The sequence below is a fragment of the Rousettus aegyptiacus genome, unplaced genomic scaffold, assembly GCF_014176215.1.
Source record: "Rousettus aegyptiacus isolate mRouAeg1 unplaced genomic scaffold, mRouAeg1.p scaffold_m13_p_4, whole genome shotgun sequence".
In the NCBI taxonomy this organism is placed as follows: domain Eukaryota; kingdom Metazoa; phylum Chordata; class Mammalia; order Chiroptera; family Pteropodidae; genus Rousettus; species Rousettus aegyptiacus.
The window spans coordinates 157,751,943-157,773,131 of record NW_023416307.1 but is presented as its reverse complement, the minus strand read 5'-3'; the positions used below and the strand labels follow the sequence as shown (position 1 = coordinate 157,773,131).

At 47.2% G+C, this 21,189-nt stretch overlaps 1 long non-coding RNA gene across 6 annotated transcripts; it reads right to left on the bottom strand.

The window, feature by feature from the left end:
• Positions 1-10,757: 10,757 nt before the first annotated feature.
• LOC107504146 lies at positions 10,758-21,187 on the bottom strand. Of its 6 annotated transcripts, XR_004950300.1 has the most exons (5): positions 20,371-21,172; positions 13,709-13,763; positions 13,330-13,558; positions 12,746-12,835; positions 10,758-12,604 (listed from the first exon to the last, which is right to left on the bottom strand). It is a non-coding gene; the product is annotated as an uncharacterized LOC107504146 (long non-coding RNA). The 6 variants fall into 6 exon arrangements; XR_004950302.1 differs by having other exon boundaries at positions 10,758-12,835; positions 21,088-21,187; XR_001595395.2 differs by having other exon boundaries at positions 10,758-12,835.
• Between the last annotated feature and the right edge of the window lie 2 nt (positions 21,188-21,189).

Sequence of the window (21,189 nt, the reverse complement as noted above, 5' to 3'; positions counted from 1 at the left end):
GTGAAACAGGAAGAAGACTTACTTCTGCTGCGTGCGGGTTTGTTCTATATATTTAGCATGTACATTTGATTTTTTTTTTTAAAGCTAACTTATTTTATAAAGTGAACTGCCTAAACTTAAAAAAAAAAAAAAAAGAGGTCAGACAGAAACTGGAAGACAATGCTCCTAGAAGGGCACTTCGATGAGGGCACGGACATCCGCCCAGGGCCTTCTGCGTGCCGGACGCTGCTCTCGAGGCCAGACAACTGCCACACAGAGACGGGACAAGGAGAGGTAACATACGACCCTAGAGCTGGTCCCACACTTAAGAAGCCCTCTTCAAGAACCCCGTTAGACGATCGGGGAAATGTGCACACAGGCCACGTCTTTGATGAGTATGGCATCGATGTTGAATTTCCCGAGTGATAAGTGCGCAGTGCTTACCTAGGAGGTGAAGCAGTTCGCAGAGTATCTTGGGGTACTGTCAGTATATCTACGTCATCTCAAATGGTTCGCTGAAAACCAAAAACTACACAGGTATCACACATACACATATGTATAAATGTGCATACACATATAGAGAGAAATAGAACCAATGTGGACAATTACTTAATCTGGGTAAAGGGATATGGCTTTTCAATATACCATTCTTGCAACTTCATGGTAAGCTTGAAATTTTTCAGAATAAACTTTGGAAAAAGGGAGAGCCTTCTTTCCGCCCTTCGTAATTAGGTATAAAAACCATTAAGTGGAACTGAGCAACCGGGCGCCCGCCTCACGGGGCGAGGTGCTGCAGGAGGGAGGGGCAGCAAGGTCCCCCGTGGGGCTGCAGCCTAAAGGGGCTAAGGGGACCCCCCCGCGGGTGGCAGGCGGCGGCCGCCCGGAGACTGGCCACGTACAGGAGGAGCTGGCCGAACAAGTCGCTACCTGGACGGGAACGGGGGCCAGGCTGCTCGCCGCTGGGCAGTGGAGTTACAAACATGCAGAGGGAGGAAACGGGGGGCCGGGGGACAACGGGGTGGGGTGACGACTAACGGTCTGGGGTTCCTTTCTGAGGCCGTGAGAACGTTGTGCAATGAGACGGCGGTGACGGTCGCAGAACCTGGTGAGTGTAGTAAAAACCACTGAGTCGCACCCATTAAAGGGGGGAATGTTATTGTTTGTGAATTATATCTCAATAAAATACGTCGGTACGTAATGAGGTAGGGAGGCAGATGGTAGACAGATGATGAGGATGGACGGGTGGATGGATAGATGAAAAGAAAGAGAAAGAAACAAATGAACAATAGGCCTGTGGTCAAGGCAACTAAAAATGATAACAATAATCAGGGCCAGCATTTTGTACCCCGAGGGGACATGAAACCGGGCGAGGCGCTCGCCGACCTCACCCGGGGTGACAGGTTACGGGGGAGAGAGCATTGGATGCTGGGCGAGGCTGGAGACTGCCGGGTGGGGAACGGCCAGCTCTGCCCCGACCTGAAGCCACCAGGTCCTAAGAAGCTCGAACGATGGATCCCTCGGTTTGTCAGAGCGCTGGCCGGAGAAGGCAGGTGAAACTGGGCCTTCCGAACTCGCTGAAAGCCACCAGAGGAGAGGATGGAAAGGACGTGGCTCGATGCTGCCGCCGGGGTCAGCCGGAGGGCGTGGCCCGGCCCCGAGGGGCCACTACTGCCCGCGGCACGTTAGAACTGGGCGAGGGCGAGGGCGAGCCCTGCGTCGGCAGAGCCTGCAGAAGCCGCCACCGCCAGCGGCGCTGGCCGACCCGCTGGTGCCGAAAAGCCGCGGCTCGGGGACAAGACTGAAGCTTGTGCGTGAAAAGGAGCGAGCTCTCAGCGGCCGCGGGGCGGGGACCGCGCTCTCCGCGGGAAGTGGGGGGTGGGCATCGCGGCGGAGCTGCGGCCGCACGTGCGAAACACACCGGGCCGTTCGGGGGCCACGCGCAGAGGCGGCTCCTCGCACGCGCCGCACAGCGTGGCCCTGCGCGCGTGAGACACGTCCGCAAGCGGGGTCCCCTCTCCCGGCTCTGGTTTATGTAAGGAGCATGTTCCCCGTTCCAGAGATTTGCAGCCTTAGTTTGCATAAAAATTAGTGAGCCAGGTGGGGTACGCCAAAAACTGCATATCTTATACTTTGTGCTATGAATTGTAAAGGTTTTCCAAGGTAATTTTGACAATATCTTAAAAGCAACTTTAAGGACTTCTTGAAGCCACGTTCTTTAGAGGACGTGACTCGGCAGTAGTAAAAACACAACCACCTGTCAGACTAATGCCAAGAGGCGTTTCACGAACGCACCGCTGACGGGGCCGAAGGCCTTGCGGGGAACACGCGGGGCGCCGGGCGGCCCGGGTCGGCTCGGCCCGCACCACACCCCGCACACCGCTGGGAGCTCGGGGCGCGGAGCCACGGTGGCCGGCCTGGAGCAGCACGGGGTCCGGCCCCGCTCAATCTCGAGCGCCCCGACTTAGCACTCGGATAAAGCGAGATGATCCGATAGGGAAAAGGGCAGAGAGCAGAGAGCAGGGAGACTGTGTGAAAGGAAGGCCCAGGCGGCTTTGCAGAGAAGCTTTGCAGTGCCTTCCCGAGGCTGCCCCTCCTCACCACGAGCTGGGGGCCGCGACGACAGAATGGCAGCCTCGCGGCCCTGGAGGCTGCGGGTCCCAGACCAGCGTGCACGCCTGCAGCGCCGCTTAGAAACTCCGCGGGCCTCTCCTCCGGGAGTTCCACGGCTTGTGGCACCGAAACTCCAGTCTCGAAACGACGCTCTCCCTGTGTGTGTCTCTCTGCGTCCACGGCCCTGTTACAGGGACATCGTACTGGACGGGGACCCATCCGAGGGGTCTCATCTTAATCTGATCGCCTGCCGAGACCTTGTCTCCAAATAAGTTCACGGTCACAGAGACCGGGCTGAGGCCTTCAACATTTGTTTCTGCGGGGACGCGATCCAGCCTCCAACAGCTCACCGAGTGGCTAAGCGAGGCGGGGACTCGGGCCGGAGAGCAAGGCGTGCGGCAGCGTAGGGAAGAGGACTCTGTGGAGCGAGCGGGGCGCGAGGGACGGCCCGGGTCCCCGAGGGCATCACGGGCCTGTGCAGCGGAGTCTCTGCGTGCGCCGGAAGTCACAAAAAGGCCACTCCGCTGCAGTGCCACAGACACAAAGACCGCTTGCGAGGTGATTACAGCGTTAACTCAGGGAACGGGCGACCGCACTTCGGGAGGGAGAAGAATACAGGGGACAAGGAAGAGAAACGGACGCGCGTCGGCCGCCCGCCTGAGGCCGCCAGCTGCCGGCCGCCTCCCTCAAGCCTCACAGCCGCCCTGTGCCCCGGGGGCCGGTCCTTCCATGCGACCAAGCAAAGCGACCGAGACCCTCGAGTTTAACCCCAAATCGCACACTTAGTAAGTAGTAAAGTCCGCATTCAAACATAGAGTTGTCTGATCAAAAAGCCAAAAACTCTAGGGGAAAATGCTGGCAGTTCACGGGTAAGAGGAAAGCATTAGAAGAAATTACCGTTAGAACGCTCAGAAGCCTAGTGCCAAGTGAGCTCTGGCGGGGAACGGCAAGGGAGGGTCATCGCGTGTATTCGCAAGGAGAAAGGCAGGAAGGACCCGCGAGGAGCTGGGGGAGCTGGGCCGGGGGCGCGGCCGGGAGCAGAGAGAGCAGGAGTGCGGGGAACCCCCGCCACACGCCGTTTACACTGTTCGGATTGTTTACCCGCGTGAATGAACGTCCTTTTCAAAAAGCAGCATAAAAGCATTTTATAAAGAAAGAACAATTCGGCAGAATAGCAAACATGAGCCAGAATGCAGAAGATAATCTAGGCACTCAGAAGCTGCCTTTGACCTTTTTGGCAAAAACCCACAATCTTAATTTGCTTAATTAACAGGCCTGGTTTGTCATTATCATTATACATTTTATTTAATGTTGTTTAGAGCAAAGAGAGAACATCCTGAAAGACTCTGCACAGGGTAGAAAGACAACTGACCCCAATAACAATGTAGAAAAAATTGGAATCGATAACCCCTATTATCATTTTTTCAAACCACTAAGCTCCATGAAACATAAAATCAATGTATTTATCTAGTCATAGAAAAATCACATTCAGATGAATGGAACGGAAAAGATTTATTGCAGGTGAACCAGAAATAACTCCTGGCCACCAGTAAGAAACAACAGTAATAATTTAAAAGGACGCGGAGGTGATAGGCAGTCATTAACTGGAGTCAAGAACTGAATCACACAAACCAGGCACGGTCCGTCTACCCCTCGTTCTTTTTCTCCCCGGAGCTAAGAAACAGAACTACTTGTCACCAAGAGCAGGAAGAAGCCCTTGCGGCAGCGTGAACGGTCCTGAGACCGCAGTTACTACAATGTCGACTCTCTCATGCCGAGCGGCACTTCCAGGGAAGGCAGAGGCCCGCACGACGCGGGCGGCGAGGGAGCTGTGGCTCAGTCGATTCTCAATTGGGAAAAGATCTGAAAATAAAATCTTATTTTAAAACGTAAAGGTCACAAGCTCTTCTCTTAAAATGAGGCGTCTGCTCTTTGTCCTGCGCCCGGCACATGATCCTCTCCCCGCGACTGCTTCGGAGACGAGACACCTCCGAAGACCTGCCAAACGAGAACTCCGTAAATGGTTTTACCGATTAGATCCTCTGCCCTGTGAAAGATTATTTTTTATTGGAAGTGGCCGGCAGAGCCATTTTTATTGCTCCCCTGGAAACTCACTCGGTGACCACGCGCCCCCCTTCTCTAGGGAACAGGAGATTGCGTCTCCTTCTCGGGCCGCAGGGCGGGCGCGTGAGGGGCCCAGACCGCGGGGCTGAGAGCGGCTAGTGCCCTCCGCCTTTGCTGCCTTTCCCTGGGGCATCTTTAGACTCAGAGAAACCACCGGGAGAAGGCCAATCTGCTACGAGTTTGTTTCTTTTAGTTTAATCTCCCCAGGAAATTTCCCCCACGCTCAACTTCTGGAGGCTACCAAAAAGTTTTTTATAAAACCTCGTGGCAAAGGACTTTCACTTGGCTGTCTGCACAGAAAGACACAAAGAGCAACCCCCTCTCCTCTACGTCAAAACCGAAGCGAACATGCAACTAGAACTGTCTGTAGGACAAACAGAGGGGTCTATCATGCGACCCTGTCTCCAAATACCTTCCGATATTTAACAACTAAAAATCTATCTGAAGTCCATCTGAAAATTGAACATTAAATATTGTTCTTTCTTGGTTAAATTTTTGCCTTTTTTGAAATCCTTTGTCAACATTCAAGTAGGAGTGAAAGATTAATAAATTAAAATATCTTAACATCTTGGGGGGTGGATATCGGTACACTGCCTTGCTTTCCGACATAGTCACAGAGAAAAGGATAAAGGGAGAAAGCATAAGGAACGCGGAACACTGGGTACCACTTAAAGAGGTCGGGGGTGAGTGTCCCCCACCGGAAAGCGACCCTCGGAAGAACTGCAAGGGGAGCTGAGAAAGGGGGTGCTGAGGGAGGAGACGGGGGAGCACGGAGAGCGGGCGGCCTTCTCCCTGTGGCCTCCCGGCGGCCCTGCTGGCCACGTTCTGTCCCCTGGGCGTGATCCATCCGCCTGAAGGAGTACCACTGCAGTGTGATATTTTCTTGCCGCCAAAAACGTCCTTCGGCTGGCTCCTCCAGAGAATTCACATTAGTATCAACAATCACTTAAAATGTTTAAAACAGGGAGAAGACACAATTTCTACTAGGGGGCGGGGGAGGAGAAATTCCAGCATGTAAAGTAAATAAGCATGTAATAATTCGTTGTTTTGCATGAAGAGTGCCATGGTGCTTTAAATGAAAAAAAAAAGAAGGAAAGAGAGAGGAATTGTTTAATATATTAATTTTCCCGTAAATGGAATAAATATCTTAACAAGCAAATGTTAATTCAAATACAAAGATTTAACTGATAAGTTTTATGTGGACATACTTGTGATTTCCTAAGCCCTCGTCTCTCGTGGATAATACTATCTCTAAGAATAAGCAAACAGTCTTCTTTTCTGAAGCAAAAAGAGATTTGCTTCTGTTTCTCAGTAGAACCTGTCACACTCTCAGAACTCCATGAGCAAGACAGTCCGGTCCCTAAGCCACCAGGTGAGGGCGCTGCATCTCTCTGGTCGGATCTCTTGGCCATAGCAGTAGTTAGACCCCTAAGCATGGCCAGATCACGACTGCCCGTTAAACAGCTCAAAAAACAACTGACAGTAACTCCACCAAGCAGCATCACCAAACAGCAAGGGCTGTACGTAGTGTCTGCATGACTCCTAGAACTGTCCCCTGAATGAGCATCTCTGCAAAGCGCTTTTCAAAAGGCTCCACTTAAAATAACGAAGCGACTAAAGTCAAACACCAAAGTCTTAATGATGGTGATCGTTATGTAAAATTACGAGCAATTTTCCTTCTTTGTGACTGTCTATAGAGTTTATGAATTTTTCACAATGAGAACACATGACTGGACTAAGGAAAAATATATATGTGGTTCATTTCAATCTTTGACAATAAAATTTCCCAAATGAAGCTAACCTCTCTCTGTGAATGCAAATTGTATGTTATTAATACTACTTTTCTAGTATTTGGCATTTTCTTCCGTATAGTCTACTTCCTTATGTGGATATATCATAGAGTATGAGCTCCCCGAGGACACATTCTGGGCATCGTTCGTACCCTCCCACGGTGCCTCGTAACGCCTCACATTCGGTAAGCGATCAGTAGCTACATGAGGAATGAATGATACTCCTAAGGATGCAAAAGGTTAGAGTTGATATAGTCATCTGATATGTACAGAACTGTTGAAATGCTGAAATACTTCCACAGCGATTAGTAAATACTATAATAATAATAATGTAACTAAAAATACAAATAACTTACATTCATTAATCAAGCCAATCGTCAAGGTATGCCATGAAAATACATCCTAAATGGGTTTCCCATACTAGTGAGTGTTAAAAAAACATTTGAAATATCCACCTGTGCGGCCCACGACAGTGCACGGCAAGGAAATACTGCACATGCTTTACAAAACGCCTTAGAGCATCACCAGTTTACAATGTTCCCAAGTTACATAGCTACTTGTAGCCCTACATGGTTTCATTTTTTCTTTGGTTTTATTGTCAGTGTATTATAATCCCTGTGTAAGTTTTAAGTGTCCGGTTTTCTGGTATTTATAAATGCAAGACTTTATAATAAAGTATTGAAAAATACTCAAAAGGAAAAAAAAATACTTCAACATTAGGATAGTCTCTCAATGTCCCTTTTGGACATTACAGACATGGATTTTCTTGAACATGAAGCAGAAATCACACGCATGAGGAGCCAAGGCTGGGAGCATCGAACACTGTAGGAAGCGGTGACAGCTACGAGGCGCCGACGCTGGGCGGGAAGGAAGCAAAGCGCAACAGATCTTACTTCCGGAATGACAAATGACTTCCGGGAACAGAAAAGGATAACTGGCTTATTTTCTTAGCAAAATGTTGAGTAAAAATGACATTTGAAGTGTTATCATTTACGAATCTTAACAGGATAGCGATCGTGTTCACGTAAAGCCTATGCCCCAAAGGAAAAAATGTAATCGAGGGAGAAAACATAAAAAAGTGTCACTAAAGTGTCACTTTTAACATAAAAGTGTTAAAGTAATTGTAAGTGCAAAAGATATTTTATCAGTGTCAACAAAGCAAATGAAAAATACTTTAAAATATCTATCACGACTCTATCATAATGTATCAAAACACATAATACACATTTATAACACTATGTACTACAGATAAAAATCCTTTTTATGCGTGAAATATTTAAACAAAACTTTAAAAAAAGAACATTGCTATAGGTGTATCACTACCATCCGGATTTAGTTTTCGCTTATTGTAAAAACATATCTACGGATGTTCCCCAGCTTGCGATGGGGTTCTAGTCCAAGAAACCCATAGTAAGTTGAAAATACCCTAAGTCAAAGAAGCATTGAACACCCCTTACCTACTGCACATCACAGCTTACTCAGCCCAGCCGACCTTACGCGTGCTGAGAACACAGCATTAAAAAAAAAAAGCCACTGGCCACAGCACAGAGGAGCAGCACCCAGAACGCGGAGCGGCATCGGCCGCGGACACTGTGGTCCCCAGGGTGACAGCTACCGCTCACCGCCTCTGCCCAGCACCGCGAGAAGCGCCCTCCCAACTCCCACTGGCCCAGGAAGAAAACCAAAATCACGGCACGGCTTCTGATCCCCTATCACCTTTGCTCCATCGCAAAGTCAAAACATTGTAAGTCGGACCACAGTAAACCGCAAATGTCCTCAAAGCGTGACCCAGGGACTCCTGGGATCTCTGAGACCATTACAGGTCAAAACTATTTTCATAACAATGCTAAAATGTCATTTGCCGTGTGTAACTCTCATTTCATTTTTGTAAAACGGTGAACTCTCTCCGCTCTGCATATCTGAACAAATGAACATGCAGTCACGCCTTGCAGAAGCGCATCCTTAGCAAAGACCCAGGACGTGCACCAGAGGAGGCGGGGAAAGTCAGCAGAAACAGAGAACCATAGTTTTAAAAACAGGTAGACAGGTATATGATTACGTTTGTACACTTAGATAAAATGGAGAACAATGCATAAATACTGTTAAGAAGCACAAAAACTTAACCCAATTTTTATAAATGATTTAAACAACAGGCTGCCAAACCTTTTTGTCTGAAGTGACTTCTAGTGTCATGATATCTGTACCCCAGAAGAAATGCAGAAGTGTGTCAGTTAGGCCCAAACGGCTCAATGACTACGTATGTCCCAAATGCTTAATACCCGTTTGGAAGGAAAATTCACATAAACGGAAAAAACACGTGTTTGATTCTTAACCATGTTCACTCCCTAACAGGATGTGGAGGCCCAGTGGCCGCTGCACAGCTTCTCAGACCCTGGGATCAGACCGAACACTGCCACTCACGCCGTTACACAATGTCACTGGTACTTGCTTTGTACCACGGCAATCACCAGAAATCGACCTCATCAAAAGGAATTAGCACGATCTAATGCTGAAACTGTGAACTGTCCCAGAGCTATTACTTTGCGCAGATGTTGAGTGCCTCTGGGTTTCCCTTGAATATTTAAAATATCCCGCAGTACCCCCGAGTTCCCTTGAGCGCCCCGAAGCACCTCGGTGCATTTTGGGAACAACCGATTTAAAGCACAGAGAGCTTCTCCTTGGCACCTTGGTTAGTTCTGCATTAGCCCGTTGTCTGTGCTCAGGAAACCCCATTGTTACCAACTAAGCCAAGTTTAGAGTAAATTAGCAGCGCCCCCAGCACAGGGAGAACCATGTTTTTGAAGCCTTTCCGATCATTCGTGGACTCGGACAATTCTTGCTGCTTCTCTGACACACGTGCTCCCTTTTCTCCTCAGTTTCTGAGCTCCCTTTGCCTGGCTCTGCGCTGGCATAAAAAATTTAAGGATGATTCCACGTAAAAGCAAAATAATGCCCCCTGAGATTTCAGGCACCTGCTCTCTTTAATACAGGTCTGTGACCTAGAACTATCTCACCAGAAAACACCTGGGGAAGGTGAGGAATGCACAGTGACATAAGCCAAGTTCTTAACTGCTTCATCACTGATGCATAAATGCCAGTTTCCTAATCTCAGTGAATCTGTCTGCGCAGTACGCAAACAGTGGAAACTACTTATGGGCAGGATTACTCTCGGCATAATGCAAAAATATTATCAGCTTTGGGCAAAGAATCAGGAAGCAGAAATTGTTTTCTGTGTCTGTCCACTTAAAAAAATAAATATTCTAATGCCTGTGGGTGGACGTGGAGGGATCCTGAAAGACGGCTGATCGGCCTCCGTCTCGAAACAACTATTCCTGTAAGGTTAGCATCTAGTCAGTCAGTCCGAGCTCAGGATTGAAATATAATCACATCATCCAAAAAGCTAGAAGTTATGCAGCCCTCTGTTATCAATAAATAAAGTCGAATTTCCACCTACCAGGGAAGATGGTTTTGGAACTTTGCAAACTTCCCCTCACTTTACTCTTTTCTCATTTACTATGTATCTCTGAGAACCGAGAAGGGCCTCTGGCCCACGGAGCGGGGCTCTTCTTTCTACGAAGTCTGTGCCATGACCCACTGCTGCCCGGCTTGGTCTGCCACAGCCCGCAGGAGAGTGTCTCCTGGGACGCAATGGCTCCGCGCCCAGAGTGAGGGGTACTTTAACCTGAACCCCAGTCAAACCAGCCCTGAACTAGATTAAAACAACTAGGGGCAGCGGGGTGCTAGAGCAATCGGGGATCGTTTCATAAACTATGTAAATGTCTAACCAATGCACTGTATACTTGAGATTAAAAATAAAATGCTAAAAAAAAAAAAAAAAACCTAGCCGGGCTGGGGTGGCGATGCGGAGGGAGCTGATGACAGGAGGAGCAAGAGGGGCCGGAGGCCGGGACGCGGGAGCCGGCGGGGGGACCCGGCAGGGACCTGCAGCCCGCCCCCCTCCTTCAGCACGTAAGCCGCACGCTGGCTCCAGGTCCCACGTTCCCTGCCTAACTGGGTCCTCGGGCCTGTCCCAGGAGGCTGGTGTCACAGTCAGGAGAGAGCCGCTGTGGGCGCAAGGCCCACGGGTGCGCGCTGGTCGCTCACGGACGGCGTGCGGAGGCCACGTCCTCGCAGCGCGGCTCCGGCAGGCACCGCGGGCACAGGGCGCGCGGAGCGTCGCGGTCACGCCACCGCCACCCCTGAAGGTTTCCCGGGAAGCGCCGCGCCCCCCACCCCCCGCCCCCGCCCCTCCCGCCAGCGCCCGGCCCCGGGCTGCGTCTCGACTGGACCTAGTCGGCCATCGGTCCTCGTTTAAACCCGTTTTCTTAGGTGCTGTGACGTTTCTAGCTGGAGGACACCGTGAACTAAATGACCATTGAAAACAGCGTCCGGCGCAATGGTCCACGCACGGCAGGTGTTCAAATACACGTGTCAAGTGACTACGTGGAAAATGCTAAAAATTAAGTTTTCTCATTATAAACGACTAGCATCAAATAAATTGTGTTATTAATAAAAATCGCGTGTTTTAAAACTTGTACTCTTATTGGTTACGTTGCATTTTTGCGACCCTCGGCAGGTCTAGACGTAACGAGATCAAGACAGAAGGCGAATGGCAGCGGCGCCCTCACCGCCGCTGGGGCGTCCAGGTCTGCTGAGGGCCGGTGAGTGCCGCTGGCTGCAGTTTTCAAGTCGCAGCGAGGCTTAGACCCACTCGATTCTCAACTCTCCAACGAAACACCTTCCCAAGTTTCACGTCTCTGCACACTATGTGGTCTTCGTCAAATTTATTCACTCGGTCACCTTAGAATTCCATATCTACTCAAGTTATAACTTGAAGGTGAATTTCTCTTAGATTATATAAATGTCAGTCTAAACATACAGTATTTCTCCGAAGTTCCTCCTCACAATTCCTACAAGTGTTTTCAAACTCTTTCCTCATTTTACAGAGAAACACTTCTTGTCCCGTTCATGTAAAATGAGCATCTTATCACTTGTAAGTGGAGGAAAGGGTGGCGTTATCCCGCCACCTAGTGGACCATTGGGGAATTGCTGCTTCGGGGCCGAAAACGTGGTTAGACGTGAGAACACAGAACACCCACCAGCGGCCGCTCATGTCCTCTCCATCCCTTCCGGTTCTTCTGCCCCTAATTCCACATTTTCAAGTCTTACGCATTCCTCAAACACAGCTTAAATGTCCCCATTCAACTTTGGGACAGTTAGACTTCTCTAACTGCAAATAAAAATGACGAGAAAACGGCAAAATGAAACTGCATCTGCTTGAGACCTCCCTGCTGCCTGGTTCCTCTTCTAGTTGGTAATACAAGGGAAATCAGAAAACACTTTGTAAAAAATCGTCTCAGCTCTAACTAGTCCACTGCCCATTTTCTCTGCATGTAACACGGCGTGAGACGTGGCCACAGTTCCCGCCTCAGGATTGGCGTAACGGTTAGACACGGCGCACACAGAAGGCTTTGTCTGGCGTCTGCCATACAGTATGTGCTCGCCGACATCATGGTCACTCTCCGCTCCCCACCGCAGCGCCTTGCCAGCAGTAAATCCTCGATGAATACACAGTTGTTCAATGACAAATAAGATCGAGAATTTCGGTGGGAAATTCTAACATATGTCAACACTGATAATAGTCCCAGGCTAAACATAGGACAAACCACTATCAGAGACCTAAGTGCTTTAGTTCTTTGCTTCTTCTGCTCTCGATCAATTAGTATCTCAATCTCTCTCTCTCTCTCTGCATGTGCCTGTGTATAAATCAAGAAAGGGAGACAGAAGATAAGAGACGGAGACGGAGATGGAGAGAGATAGAGACCCTGACTCTTTCTGCATTTCCCTCCCATTCTGATTCACTTTAAAGTGCCTTCCTTTCCCTTTCTCTTTTTACTTTACTTCATAATGCAGAATAAATAATGTATGCCTCGCTTTGCCCCAGAACAGGTTTCTGGTGAATAACAGATGACTTGGTCTCATGTTTCGTGAATAAGCATTTTATGTTTCTCCAAGGGAAGAAAATGAAGTAGCTCTTCACCTCCTCCTTCATCGCTCCCGTTAGCCTGGCCCTCGGCAGGAGATGGGTTCTTTATACTGACCTTTGGGGAAAGACAAAACTAAATTTTCAAGCGCGAAGCTGAAAACTGAATCGCCGTGAATTCCAGACACTTTCCAAAAAGGGACACGGGACGTGTCCTTGTCCTTTACGGCTGCTGTCGCCCTCATAGCTCTTCACCTACCTCACCCGAATTCTACACGTGGTGTTTCTGTAGACATCGGGCTGCTTCCGGCAACGATATTTGAGGATCCTCCATGGCTTCGTTTGCTTGCTAAAAAAACAAAACCAAAAAAGTGAAACAACTAATTAGTTGCAAAAACAGACTTATAATATGATGTACTCCAGATGGTTCGGAATAAAATTCCAATTGTTCAAATGTAAATGATTTCATCTAAAATAAGTTTTTCCTTACTTAGCTATTATTAATTAGTTTTCCTTAGTGGAGGAAGAAAGCTCAGTACTGGCTTAGTAATATCCCTACGATGACTATTTGCCCTAGAATACATAAGCTCTGTCCATGATTATTTCAGATTTAAAAACACACACAGGCTGAAACTAATAGCTTGTCCGCCAGGCTTTGGTTAAACGCAAGGTGCTTTAACATTGGCCTATGGCGAACCCTTCTCCAAGAATATGTAGATGTCACAGAGTGCGTCAGAAGAGGCATCCTCCGAGAAGTGGGAACAAGTTGGTGAGTCAGAAGTTAACACTCCGGCTAACCCGCAGGCGTCTGTGAGGCGAGGCGCGGTGCTGCACCGGACTCACCTCGAGGTCTGTTCCCAAAGGGCGCGGTCAGACGCGACGACTCCTCTTCCCACCGGCTGCCACCACCGAGCCGGCCACGCTTCGCCTGCTCCCTCCGTGTCTGAAAGCGGCGCCCGGGGCAGGTGGCTGGACTCGGTGCCAGAGCAGAGGTGAAACTGGCTGTCTCACCTGAGCAGGCGCTGCCAGCCTTAATTAAGACAAAAGTCCCGGCAACACACACCTAGAAAATCTAGGGTCAGAAAAGTGGAATCTGAATTTCCTGTTTAATTTACCTTGTTTAAACACACACACACACACACACACACACACACACACGCACGCACACTTTTGGGGAAAACTGTAATTAATTTGCTAAGGGGTGATGAGAAGACTCACGTACTTCATCTTCGGTGAGACGTGGTTTCCTGTGTCATTAACCAGCTAACGTCCAGGTTCTGTAAAAAAGCAAATTATATTCAATGTTCTTTTAAGCCGAGCTCACAGGTAAATTCCAGAACATGAAATTTAATCTTCCAGGCCTGAAACTTTACTAAAACAAATAGGTTTGAAAATATCTGACCCACTCCTACCACCCCCCAAAAAAATCCCTGCAATTTAAAAATTACAAGGGAACAGCTAAATGAAAAGTAAGACTGTCCAAGTGTGAGGAGTAAAGCTAGACTCAGGATTTGCGAAGGGGATTCAGAGAACCGAGCTCTGACCAGCCATTCACTCGTGACATAGTGAAATTATAACAGGTGACTGAGAGCAGAAGAGCTAGGATTAGAATGATCCTGAAAGAAAACTGCTTACTATTGCAATGGCAGTTGCGATCCATAAAAATAACCTCTGGCCTTTCATTCTGAAGCCGAAAGGCTCTAGAGCTCAAAGAGCCACTTCCTTTGCCTTTCCAGAGTACCACAGGAATAGGGCGATTTGTTGCCTCCATTTACTTATTAAAAATACATAAAATATTAAAAGAGCAGCACTAGGAATTGCTTCTGTGGCCATTCATAAATTGGTGATTTTCTCTGCATTTTTATTACTACCGAGAGACAGGATTATATATATACAATAGATTGCTATTACCTCGGCCTCTTTCAGGTATTCATAGAACACCTGAGATAGATAGATAGATAGATAGATAGATAGATAGATAGATAGATAGATGATAGATAGGCTGATAGACAGACAGACTGATAGACAGATCTTACAGTAATGACAGTTGACTGTCACAAAGCAGAGACCTCAGTAGCCTAAGAGATTGTTCTCAGTAGTCAGGCTTCAGAACTAGGGTAACCAGTAATGAGGTCAAAATTTCTTTTGATGCAGCTAATTAATCTGATTGTTTTTTCAAAGCCCAAGGGCACAGCCCTTTAAAACAAACACATACACATACACACACACACACACACACACACACAAACTCAAGTTACATAACACCCTTCACTACATAAAATACTGTGCTTTGAAATAAGATGAACTATTGTATCGATTTTTTAATTTCATCATTTCTAATCCTTTACTTCCTGCAAGAGATGCAGTGTCTGAAAAGTTGATTCCAGACCTGGACGCAAACCCCACTCACACACGTGGGACACGTCAAAAAATCGCTTCATCTGAACTCCAGTTCCCAAATCTTTTGCATTAGAGATAATATTGCCTACTTCAGGGAGTTGTTGTGAAGATTAAATAAGAAATGTAGGTAGAGTTTAGTATAGTGTCTAAAAATGTGCTAATAGAGTAGCCACTAACTACATGTATTTAAATCAAATTTAAATTAATTTAAAAACCCGGTTCTTCAGTCATACTAGCCATATTCCGAGTAATCGATAGTGACATGTAGCTGGCGTATGGAACAGCTTAGATACAGAACATTCTCATCCTCGCTGACATGTTTGGACTTCGCTACAGAATGTAGTAAGTGCTCAACGTTCATCCGATCTGTCTGGCAGCTTTTCCGGCTCCTCGCCAGTTCCCCTAAGTTCCGGGCTCACGGTACCTCCTTATCAGGAAGGAAGGCGATATGACACGACGTGTGTGTGCTTGTCACTTTCCCCGCTCCCAGGGGTAGTGAGTTCTGAAAGAACACAGTGCGTGCACAAATGAGAGTTCTCGTAACGGGGGCGCCGGGCACTGCGGTCAGACGCTGGGGAACGTGTTCTTGAACTAGGAGTGTGAGGAGAGAAATACAGTCTCCATAGCGCTTCTCATTTGACACCTAAAAATCCATCTACTCACAGCAATGATGCTGACTGAAACACGGTAACGCTTATTAACAAAAAGGGACTTTTTCCTCTCTATTTCACACCCAAATTTTCCTGGTTAAAACATCTAAAAGTAAGTACAAGTCACCAACATTCTTCCAGATTCTTTAGCCAAGTCAGTCTTGGGCCCTCGAGCAGAATTCTCTCAGGTTCCTTGGTTCCATCTCCTTCTTCCTGCCCAAATACCAGAACTAGAGCTACCGGGGTGAAAATTCAGATAGGAGGATAGCAAGGTGCAGGGATGTAGACTCATAAGAAGCTGAAACTGAACCTGATCCCTAGAAGAACTCTGGCCTCAGATGCTATGGGGGTATCTGGTGCAGACCCTTGTAGATCTGAGCTTCAATGTTCTCTGCAGGCTTCTCTGAAACAAAGACATTTGTGGTACTAGACTTCATAGGATATACATCTCTGCTTTGGAGACTTCAAGCAGAAGAGGCTGGCCCATGTGCCTCATTATAAAGGAGAAGGAATATTTATGATGAAGAAATAAATCATGATGTGCTGTTTATAGGTGGTAGCCTTCAGGTAATATGGAAAGTTTCTTTCCAAAGTCAAAATGAAAATGTGTAAAAAGCTGAGCCTTTCAAAGTCAATTCAGAGAGCCAAGTCTGCTCTCCTAGTCTTGGTGATAGTATTTCAACACACCTGGTAATAAATTTGATGACATGCCTTTGATGAGTGAACTTAATCCCATGCTAGTGACATTTCAAGTTAAATAAGCACATAATTTTCTTCTATCACCTTTTCTCTACAAGCCCCACCTGACTGGATACCATAATGAGTTATCACTGTATAATCGTCAATCCTCGGTGTTTATGTGACCACTAAAGCACTTACGCTAACGACATTGTGATTGAGGTTATATCTTGATTATTTGTTGTTGTCACATCGATGAAGAAAATTGTGGATTCCATTAAACCACGATACAATGATAAAAACATGGGATAAGACACAAGTTTTTAATTCTGCTGAAGACATATATTTACTAGCAGTCTATACACAAAAACACAAGCTGTTGTCTTTTGGAAAGTAGAGAGAACACAGGCTCATAATTTTGTAAAATACAACTCTCATGTTCTCAGCTGCCATGTTTCTTTCTTATTGCAAAGTGATCCCCATGCCATACACTTTGGCATAAAATTCAGCTATTGAAGACATTTTTTTTTTTGGTCCAATTTACTTTCCATTTTGCTATCTTGTTACAATATTGGGCACATATTATAACCAACATAACTATTATCTATTATTATTACATTATTATCCCTTCCACTAGACAGAAATTTCATATTTTTTACTACTTTTGATACAAACTTCTATTCATATCATTTGGGGAAACGTTCTTTAGTGAAGACACATCAGAAATGCAGTTACCAATAACTTGCCAACTTTTAAAATGAACAAAAAAATTCATAGACATCAGCTAACTCTGTACAGTAGCTGATTATGCAGCCCACACTTTCTAATAATGATAATAATTCCATCATTTTCACTGGTCAAAATTCTTTGACTAAAGAACAGAAACCATACTTAACCTAAACCCAAAGGAATAATTTGTTATAAGAATATAAATGTTATGTGAATCTTAAAGGGATCAGAATGGGAACCGGCCAGGTCTGAAGGACGAAGGAGTCCTCTTTTCTTGTCATGGTTTGCTTCATTTTTCTCCTGGAAGACTGACTTTTCTCCTCCTCTCCTTCAATATACCAAATAAAGCTGCCTGCCTCTCAGCTCCCAAATCATACATACAGGTTGAGCTGTTTTGTGGCCTCAACTACTCATCAAGAGCATCTGATTGGCCTAGCTTGCCAAGTGTGCATCCAGAGTCAAAAGTGTGAGCTAAGGCTCAGTGAGCCCCCCGCCATCTGACGGGCTGCGAGCGCGCTGGCATGTTCTCCAATGGGAAATAGTTAACAAATTGAGAGAAACCTCCAAAAGTATCAACTAGTATGCTTTGGTTCTCCTAAATATGCTTTCATTTGCACAACCTTAGTTGATGAGCGGGTCCAGTGCCTGTATGAGGCCTACTTAGTATCTAGTAGTGAGTCACTTTTCCAAAACTAATATGTTCCAAACTACTCTTTTCATGCTGTCTGAACACCAACAAATACGTCACTTCTGTTCACTTTAGACCTTTCATCACTAGCTATAAAGTATATCCCAGATTAAGCTCAGGTACTGCTAGTTAGACTTTGATGAAAGAATAGCTTCTGAATACAAAACCATGCAGAACTTTATTAAAACACTGGCCTCCCCTCAACCCTTGGTTGACCCCACAGATTACAAGGACCTTGTCAGCTTGCAATCCCTTTTTTTTTTTTTTTTTTTTTACACTTACAGCACCTGGTCTTCCTAGGTGGCTCCCATCCAAGTACTAACCAGGCCCGACCCTGCTTAGCTTCCGAGATTAGATGGGATTGGGCTTGTTCAGGATCGCATGGCCACAGACCAAAACCTTTTTTAAAATGAAAGAACAGTGTGTTCTTTCGCATTTGCAAAATTCCTTCATTGTTTACAATTCCTGAAAAATGAACCTGGTCTCCGGCCAATCTGAAATTACTTTCTTATTCACGTTTCTTTATTCTTTTACTTCTGCTGCTCCTTCTGCCTGGATGCCTTTCATAATCTTCCTTAATCTTATTCATTCTTCTTATCCTATGGCAAATAGACTCTTCTCCACGAGGATTTCCCTGATCTCCCCAGCTAGGAGTTACGTTTCCTTCTTTAGAAGTACCACAGTACTTTACCTTGTGTCCCTTAATTATCACCATGACCAAATTACATTACATAAATGACTATCTCCTAAGAGCAAGTACACAGCCATGTCTCATAAAATACGTACTAGGAGACTCCCTTAACGCCTATGGCTCCTACAGGGTGTAAGATCTCTAATTCAGGACACTCTCACATCCTATTAACGAAGATCTCTTCTTGCATTTGAGCACGCTCTGGGAAGACAAAGAATGCTCCCAGGCAGCTTTGTGACCTGCTGTGTGACAGCTGCATGCACTATCCCCACAGAACATCTGAAGCATTTCTGCTGGCAGGCTGTGACTGTCTGAATGACCCTAATGCCATGTGTGGCCTATGAGAGTCCTGTGAGTCTGAACATTTAGTTGAAACTATAACAACCTTTGGTGGGTAATTTCAATAAGGTTTTCAAGTACCTCATTATGGAAACTAAATGAATTAGTACATGTAAAGGTCTTAAATGGTGTCTGGCACGAAATAATAACTCAATGAATGTTACTGTTGCCCATTATCAGAAACATGAGTGTCTGTTCCTAAATCTATTTGCTGTGATCTGAATATGTTCTTCTAAAATTCATACGTTGAAGCCCTAACGTGATGGTTTCTGGAGGTGGGGCCTTCGGGAGGTAATCAGGTAAGGAGGGTGGAGCCCTGTGATGGGACTAGCATCCTTACAGCCCTTTGTGTCCCCACATGAAGATACATGAGAAGCTGCCATCTACAAACCGGGAAGAGGGCCTTCGACGAGACACTGCCCATGCTGGCACTGTGACCTCAGACTTCCAGCCCCCGAAATGAGGGAAAAAATGCTTGTTGTTTAAGCCGCCCAGCCTATGGTATTCAGTTGCAGCAGCTGAACTAGGATACTATTAATGACAGGTAGGCCTTATTATAATTATCTAAGGAAATAATGATGAACTGTGAGTGTAAAGAGTTTCTCCCTCCAAGAAAACTAAGTGAAACATTCTGGAAAAACCTGAAAAAAAGGCAAGTCACTAAAATGTTTTGCCACTGAAGTACGTGTAAGAAACGTATAAAGCACATCGGGGGCGGGGGGCGTAAGGGGGGGCACAGATCACGACCTTGGATGGCCTCGCTACCTTCTGGCCCCTGCTCCACTTTATAGACACCCAAACGAGCTCAGAGTGGGCATGACATGGAATTCTAATCAGTAGACTCACAGACAAAATAGCAACAACAAAACACCTTGGCCCTATATCAGAAGACTTGCAAATATACCAAAATTATTAAAGTTAAAACAAAATATTTTTCTGTCTCCTTCTTCCTGTCTCTTCTCATGTATAATTTTTATGATTTCAACAGGCCTTTGAGTATGTTAAAGAGTTACAAGGACTGTGAGAAATGGCGCGTGTGCGCGCGCGCACACACACACACACACACACACAAAAGGGCAAGTAATGCTGTAGGAAACAGGTTCAGGAAAGATAAAGGGACACACGCTGAGTGGACAGAGAGCACGGGGGAAAGGCACTGGAGACACAAGAAAAATGTGAAAGGCACAGAGGCCCAAGTACCATGGCTTATTAAGAAAACATAATGGAACAAGGGGTTAAAAACAGACACCAAGGAACCAGGCAGTGTCGGGATCTTCAAGGACCTCAAAACGAGGCTATAGAAGATGGACTCAGAAAAACACGGAGAGAACACAGAATTTCGAACAGTGGGATACTATAATTGGGTGCGCAGTCTCAGATCATTGTAGAAGCAGCGGTAAGGGTGATCTGGGGTATGGAGACTGTTAGGCTTCGAAAAAAAAATTACTTCGGGAGTTCGAGCAAAAAAATAAATAAATAAAAGAACACGAGCGCCCGGGACTAGGTAAGAAGAAACCGAAAACACTGTGAAGGCAGGATAAAGAGGGTTGGGCGGGAAGTTCTTAGCCATGGAGGTCTAAGGAGAGGAGGGAGTACAGGGAAAGGCTTTGCTTTGCTGTTTTGGCGACTCTGCAGGTCGTGGACAAATTATTCTCCCAGATTGTTAAAGGACAAAAGGAAAATGTGCAGAATAAGTCAACCCCGGTCACCTGGAGCGCGACGTGCCTGGGCAGCGCGCGGGGATGCCCGCTGGCTGGTTGTCCCGCACCTCTGGCCCGCAGCTGGACACCAAGTGCAGGCCACCTAACAGGCCGCGGGGGCGAACGCTTTCCCTGATGAGCCTCGGAGAGGGAAAAGGCCCGGGTCAGAACCCAGAGTGACACCGCCGCCCGCGGGGACATTGAGGCAGGGGACGTAAGGACACCAAGGCCAGTTGAGGCGGGGGCGTCCCAAGCCCACGGCCCGAGACGCTTCCAAAAGGAGCAGCAGGACGGGGTCGTGCAGGGGTACTTTGGTGAAACCAACAGCATCCCATTGATTCGGCAATTTCGGGGACACGAGGGTGCAGACGCCCCAGAAGGCCACCCTGCCACCTGAGCGCGAGCCCTGTCATGCGTCCCCCGACCTGCCCGGAGTCCCGGATCTCCGGAAGCCCCGGAGCACGTCCCGCTCGGGTGAGAGCGCCCCCCACGTCCCCCACACCCCAACTTCTAAGCCCGGGGAAACCCGGACCAGGACCTCGCCTCGGACGCCCTCCCGGAGACTCACGAACATTCAAGCACTTCGTGTTGTGTCTCCCAAGCTTTGTCCGTACTGTACAAGGCTTTGTACTGTTTGTTGTGCATTTGGCTCAAAATAAAGGACGAGCCCGACCAGAAAGTGGAGGAAAGCTGAGGGCCGGGGGAGGAGACGCGCGCACAGGCCACCTGTGCGGGGATGGGGAGCCCGCGCCTCCCGTGAGCCAGCGGGGCCGCGGGACCACGGCTCCCGGCATCCTCCGCGACGCTCCGGCTCGTCCGCCGGCAGGC